The sequence below is a fragment of the Mesocricetus auratus genome, unplaced genomic scaffold (assembly GCF_017639785.1).
Source record: "Mesocricetus auratus isolate SY011 unplaced genomic scaffold, BCM_Maur_2.0 Super-Scaffold_100055, whole genome shotgun sequence".
Classification (NCBI taxonomy): domain Eukaryota; kingdom Metazoa; phylum Chordata; class Mammalia; order Rodentia; family Cricetidae; genus Mesocricetus; species Mesocricetus auratus.
In genome coordinates this window covers 5,176,437-5,183,365 of record NW_024429232.1, presented here as the reverse complement: position 1 = coordinate 5,183,365, position 6,929 = coordinate 5,176,437, and the positions used below count along the sequence as shown (strand labels likewise).

General features: G+C 44.8%; 1 long non-coding RNA gene across 2 annotated transcripts; it reads left to right on the top strand.

Moving 5' to 3' along the window:
* The first annotated feature begins 523 nt into the window (after nt 1-523).
* On the top strand, nt 524-5,628 carry LOC121136273. 2 transcript variants are annotated; one of them, XR_005873425.1, is made up of 3 exons: nt 524-633; nt 3,560-4,017; nt 4,882-5,628. It is a non-coding gene; the product is annotated as an uncharacterized LOC121136273 (long non-coding RNA). The 2 variants fall into 2 exon arrangements; XR_005873424.1 differs by lacking the exon at nt 4,882-5,628 and adding an exon at nt 4,417-4,683.
* Nucleotides 5,629-6,929: the final 1,301 nt, after the last annotated feature.

Sequence of the window (6,929 nt, the reverse complement as noted above, 5' to 3'; positions counted from 1 at the left end):
GCTGTTCTTCTCCTGAGATGCTATGAAAACCATTTATCTTCATCCAATATCCCCAGTCTGCTGAGCTTTAAATGCCATAGAACTCTCACAGTAAAGATTCCATCTGGTACTGTCTGGTGGCCAATGAACCAGGTCTGAGGAAATCCCATAGTCATTTGTGCAAGACAGTGGTCCTTTGTACTTGGTCTTACCTTTGCCTTCATTCTTACAATCCATGGAGGAACAGTCAATCCTAGATTTGAAAGAGTCATATGCAGCCTGCACCTACAATAGCACATACACTAAGTGCTCAGTCCCTGCTGTACACCACTGTGCTTCCCATCCCATAATGCTCACAAAAATCCCAATTGGACAATTCCTGATTCATGAAGGGTAGGGAAGAATGAGATAAGACGAGGTCTGCAGACTGACAAGAAACATGGCTATTACTCTGGGAACATATGTGTGTCATTGGGCAGAAACAGAGTGTGGCATGGGGATTACTCTGGGAGCTTAATGCTTACACTTTTGACCATCTGTTATGTCCAGGGCTGGCTGGTGAGGAGGATAACCCAAGTGACAGCAATTATGTCAAGGATGATGGTGATCCTTTGTTGAAGCAGACTGCACAAGAGTAAAGACACGAGGAGAAAGGTATGTTATTGCTCACTTTATGTGCCCACCAAAGGTAGCTTAAACATCAGTTTATCTATCCCTGGGTCTGTGGATTCAACCTGGTGAGACTTAAGGCAGACAGATCCACAGAGTTGCAAACCCAGTAAAGCAATGTGGAATGCCATGTCCATAGACCATCGTCTGTGTCTTGGTCATATGCCCCACCTTGGTCTCATGTATACTGTCTACATATTCAGTGTTATCTCTTAGTGACCAATAGCTTATATGTATGTGGGTGTTTTAATGGAGTGGCCAGGACACAAAGGCTTCTAAATATAAGGACCCATTGGACCTAATTTAAACAAAACTGCTATAGTAAATTTCCCTGCTTTTCAGGCCTTACAGAACAACCAGTCAACCATCATTCTCTTCCTCCTCAGGGGTGTTAGTATTAGAGAGGAGAGAGGTAGTACCTACAGCAAGTTTTCTCAACATCCCTCTGAAGCCATGCCTAGGGTGATTCTTTCTCTTTTTTCTCCTCTGGAACATGAGCTCCAGACTAAATTCCCTTGGGATTGAAGAAGCCTGAATGGCCAGCCTTGTGCTTCCTACCTGTAAGTCAGAGTCAAATTTACACTGTCACCCAAAAATTTCTCATCTATCACAGGCTGGCACATAGTGGTCTCAGTGATGACTTCAGCCATGCTTGCACATGTAGAGAACAGAAGAGCTCTATGGTCACCTAGGCTGTCCAGGCCTGACCGTATACCCAGTGGGACATAGGCACAAAGTAGTTCCAAAACAAGTGACCCCAACTCTGGCCTCTGTGTCCTAGGCTAGGTAAATCCTACAGTGAGGTCCCCTCACAAACACATAAACTTGACCAGCACAGAGTTGACTGTGTTTTTCTGATGGGCAGGGCACAGGGATAAAAGAAGGGTGCAAACAAAACAGGAGGGAGGGGGAGGAGGAATCAAGGGAAGGATCTTCCTTAGACCTCAAGGGAAATATTTCAACAGGAGCAGAACCTGAAAAGATGTACAGATTAGTGAGCATTGCTGAGGTGTTTCCCTGAAGAGTGGTTCACATGTTCTATACATTCATGCCCAGCTTGGACATGGTATTAGCTCACAGACCCTGTTACTACATATTCTGAGGAAGGCCAGCCCTGAAATATTTTTCCTTGACAATTGTGGTTACTTGGGGAGAAACCTATGGTAGATGGCTTACCTCCTTCTGCGCTGGACACAGACACTTCATGCTTCGTAACTGGGCACACTGCCATCTGTAATTCCTGCATAGCTCCTACTTCTGCGACCACAGCTGGAAATCTACAACTTGTGGGTCCTGATGTATAGAGTTCATCACTTTAAAAACAGGGACATGTGGAAAGGATGGAAAGGGAATCTGAAATATGCAGCACTCAGTCTCCACGGTTCTTACCCCCACTTCACTTCTGTCTCCCCATGGAGACTCCTTTCTGTCTCTTCCATCCTCTCTAAATGCTCACTCTGAAATTATCCCTTCTCCCACTGTATCCCAGGTTCTCATGCTCTCCAACTCAACTTAGTCACATAAAAGCTAGGAATAGTGTGGGAAGGTGATTTTGTAGTCAGATTTGTAAATTTTCTACCCACACAGAGAAACAAGTTATTGTGCCAAATGCAGATGAGAGATAAAAATTTCAAATACACACTAAGATGGAATTAATATAAGAAGAGGCTGTGAGGCAAAGAACACATTTTCAGTGTCAGTATTTGAAATTTTCCAGAACACAGTGCATCTTAAGATGACTGTATTCTATGCGACAAGCAAGTCCCAAAAGACAACCATCTCTTTTCTGTCTTATGTAAAATCTGAGCTCTGTAGGAGCCACAACATAAGCAACAGGACACCAAGGACATGGAATAGGACAGTGGTCTCCTCGAATGGACCACAGTGTATTGGTGAGAGAATGATCAACTCTACCCTCACAGACAGTCCAGAGTTTGCTGCACAGAATCCTACTTTGTTCAGTATCAGGACTCCTGGAATCCCTGGTATCCTCATTATCCAGCCACAGTGAACATGGTTCAATGGCCTAAAGTGCAATCAAACAGGTTTTGACATTTAAAGACAGCAATGGTGGGGCCTGTGACAAGACTAGCGATGGAATTCAACAAGAAAGTAGACTGTATGATTGTGCTAGATGAGGACGACTAGAAGCTCCTATCTAGAATGAGTAGCTTTCTGCAGTGCCTCTACCATTAGTGTCCTTGATGTAAAAGCTCTGCCTTCAAAATTCCAAAACAGGTACCAAATATCTCAGTGACCTACCTTGGGTCCTAATCCTTTTTCTGATGGCACAAATGGAAAGAACACAATTAATCAGACCAGGGAGCAAACCTGCACACTTCTGATGGGTCAGAGTAAAGTCATGTGACTTGTAACTGGACTGCAGGTGGAGATCCTGTGGAAACAGGGTTAGGGCTACACGATAACACTCTGCACCTTAAATCCACGGATCTATCACCTAGAACACACCTCCTTCAGTTCACTGCATTGTGTCCACAAACGAATTGATGACAACACTTCTTACCTTAGGGATCTGTTTATGGTGGACACAGACTCTATTCTGCAGGTCACATTTGCAGTTAGCCCCTGGTTTCAAGTCCACCCTGGATGAAGGTTCCTTCAGATAAAAACCTGACCCTGTCCAGAAGAAAAAAGAACAAAATTGGAACAATTCCACCTCACATGTTTGGAGGAATTCACCATTGATGCTATACAAATCTTGAATCCAGGCACAGCAGTATACATATGTGATTGCAACACACAGCAGAAGAAGCAGATGTGGATATGTTTGAGATTCAGATCTGCCTATTCTACATACAGCAGCTCAGGTTAGCCAGGACATAGTAATACCCCTTGTCAAAACATAAAATATAAATTGTGCATTCGGGACATTTCTATGTCTTCTTTCCAGAATTCAACCATTTCACATCCCTGACATCATAATTTTCAAGAGAATCAAAGCCTGAGATCAGGTGATTCCCACAAACTGAAAATCACTCTCACCCACCATGCAAGCTGCTGCTTTTTCTGCGCACATGGGACTCACCAAACCACCAAGATTCTAGAAAGTATGTGACAGCACAAGCTGCCTGTCATCCTGCAGGGACGAAGCTCTGCCAACAAATTCAATATGCACCACGTTTGATGGATCAGAAGATCAGAATAGAAGCTGCATGCCAAGTTCAAGAAGAGGATAGTACCTCATTTTCCAAACCTTGTAGTCTCTCATTATGTCACTGGCCTTCATTCAAGCAGGTCCCTGGTACCTTTGCCTCTGTGTTGGGGAAGCTGACCTAAGCCACCTCATGTGCTCGTTTTCTTCAGGACATCAAGACCAGGCTTCTGAATCTCATCCTCTCTCACAAACAGGTACGTACTGTACTCAAACTTACCTTCACTTGGCAATTCACACAGATTTGGGCCTGGGAATCTCTGTTGAGTTCAGTTCCCCTCCAACATTCAGGGACCTGCTCCCTACCTTAAGGTGTCCTGGAAAACAGCTCACACACCACACTCGCCACACTTTCAAACTGAACCTGTGGCTGTTGTCAAGGGTTGAACTGTGAACAAGAATTCCTTGTAATCATGACTCTTATAGTTCATTGGTCATAGAGAAGTCATGGCTGCTGGAATTGTTAAGGGAGAACTCAGAATTACACCTGGCATAACATCCTTACCTTGTTACTGTGGAGCAGAGCAATATTAATATAATATCAAATATATGTTATAAATCCCCGCATAACATGGGAAAATGATGTCAACTGCTAGGATCAGGAGATGGGAGGCAACATGAGAAACGTGGATGAAGGAGGCTATGAAAACAAAGACACAGATGTCATCAGGCCATTTCAGACAGGAGCATAAAGAGACACGAATGAATGATGGAACCAATCTTCTCTTCTGACACACCCTTCAGCAGTAGCTCGGGAAAGCAAAACTTTCCAAGGCAGCTTCACACGTCTATAGACTGACACGAGCCAGAAATATGAGTTCATGATTTACCTCCTCATGGCTGTCAATAAACCTGAGCTTCAACTCTGGTCTGCAGGAGACATTTGTTCCTGGTCTTACTTCTTCAAAATCCCTCATTTTTATGTACGATCTTCAGGACAGACTTTATCCCTCCCTCTACAGGTTTTCTCATTTTCTCTTTGTCCTCTCCAACACCCTTTTCCCTGATACTGTCCATTATATCCCTTATCCCATATCCAACTGGTATTGCAATTCCTGAAGTTCCTAAAGACAGCCAGAAAGCAATATGGAAGGGATGGTGTGAACAAAGAGGAGTGATACCTGAGATTTGTGTCAAGTCTGTCCTGTTAACAGAGGCAGCCCTTTTCAATGCTATGGAAGCCTGGTCCCTCAGGGCCATGAAAACAGGCAAGTAGACCTTCATTGAGTCTGAGCTACATGTGACTCTTTAGAGATGTCCAACCACATTACAGGGTGGCAGTTACGTGAAGGTTGGGGAAGATCATAGCTGAGGCTATAATGAAGAAGCATAGATACTAGAACCTGTAGCCATGATATATTGCTACACAGGACACAGAATTGTTACCTGGATCCTTCCTATTACAAAGACAGACTGTTGTCAAATGGGATATTGCATTTTCCCCAAGTGCACACCAAAAGACGTACTCAGCCAAGAGGAAGAGGGGACTCTACTGACCAAGGCTGCGCTTTTCCCAACCACATCCTAGCTCACTAGGTAAGGTTAAGATATTTCAAAGGCAGCATCCTACTTGTGTGCCTTGATGAATGCTAGGATCATCAGAAAAGGATATATACATCTCATTGCTGCTTGTTCCTAGCCCCTCACCATAAGTTCCTCAAGGGAGCTTTCTTACTGCTATGGCTACTCTATAAAACCCTGTCACAGGACAAAACAGCCATCTCTTTTTTGTTAATTTGTTGATAGGAAATTCCTCAGGACAGACTGTATCCCTTCCTTGACAGCACTCCTCATTTCCTTTTTCCACATTCCTGCCTCAATCCTCTTTCCCAGTTGGGCACCATCTCTCTGTTCCAGAGGACTTACATTGTTCCTGCTGTCCTTTCCAGAAGACAGTCACAGATTGAGTGGGAGTGGTTAAAGTGACCAAGATGATGAGCTGCCTAGACTGGTACCAAAGGACTTCCTGTTTTCCATGCACTATGAGTGGACCTACAAGCACAGCCAAAGCTAGGGAGATGGGGGGTCATTGGGCAGATGTGCCTTATGACCACCTCTTTGTACAGCAGCAACTGCTGCAGCTGGAGGAAGCTGAAGGAGATGCAACCATGCACATCACACACAGTATCAGGAGGATGGATGCAGGAGCCTGATGTCTCAGGTTGGTGGGAAATGGTGCCCTAATGATCTGTACTGGATCCTTTCTGTGGCAGTCACTCCTCACTAGGCTGGAGTTCTACTAGACCATTTCAGTTTCCACTCTTCCAAGCAGAAAGAAACATGAAAGAATCTCTATTAGTGACATTGATAGGACAGAATTTGGTACCAACTACTACACTATTCTGAACATTTGGCCACCAGAGCAAACTCTCCTCCCTTCCTTCCCACCTGGTCATGTCCATGTTATACTATCTGCTTTTGGATCATCAGTCCAGACATTTAAATGAACAGGAAGCTGGAATTGTGACATCATAAAGTACTAGACATCTTAAAATCTGTGCCCTCTCAGTGGGTACAACTGTGATTTAAAATGATAATAAAATATTTTCTTTAAAATAGATGGGTCACCAAACCAACTGCACCGTATGTAGGACTCCATGCAGGGCTCACCGTGGGGTGGTCACACAGCAGCAGCGGCAGCAACAGCAGCACAGTGCTCTCATGGCTTGGGAAATTCGCTTCCTCACCAGACTCCAGCCCTGAATGGCCTGGATCCAGATGTTGTGGGTGCCACCTGGGACTGGTCACTCTGAAAGTTTGGTCCCTTAGATGGTTCCTCTATGGAGAAGTCCATGCTGACAAACACAGTAGGAGTTCCATCCAGAGCAGCTTCAGGACAGGGGAGACTGCCAGGTAGACTTTCAACTGAATTCCTGTTGACTGCAATGTCCCCTGTAGCAGTGTTGGTGACATCTTCCATAGAAGCCTCTCTTTCTGGGACTGTGTTGTCAGGGCAGGGCATCACTTCCCAGGCAGGAGTACCTGCTGAGCCTGGGGCAGCTTCTGCACCCCTTGCCTCTTTCTTCCACAGGTTCTGTGTGAAAGTGATTCTCCTGAGCAGGAAGAGCTGGTTCACTAGCTCTCTTCTTCAAGGGCAGAGGGAGGCTAA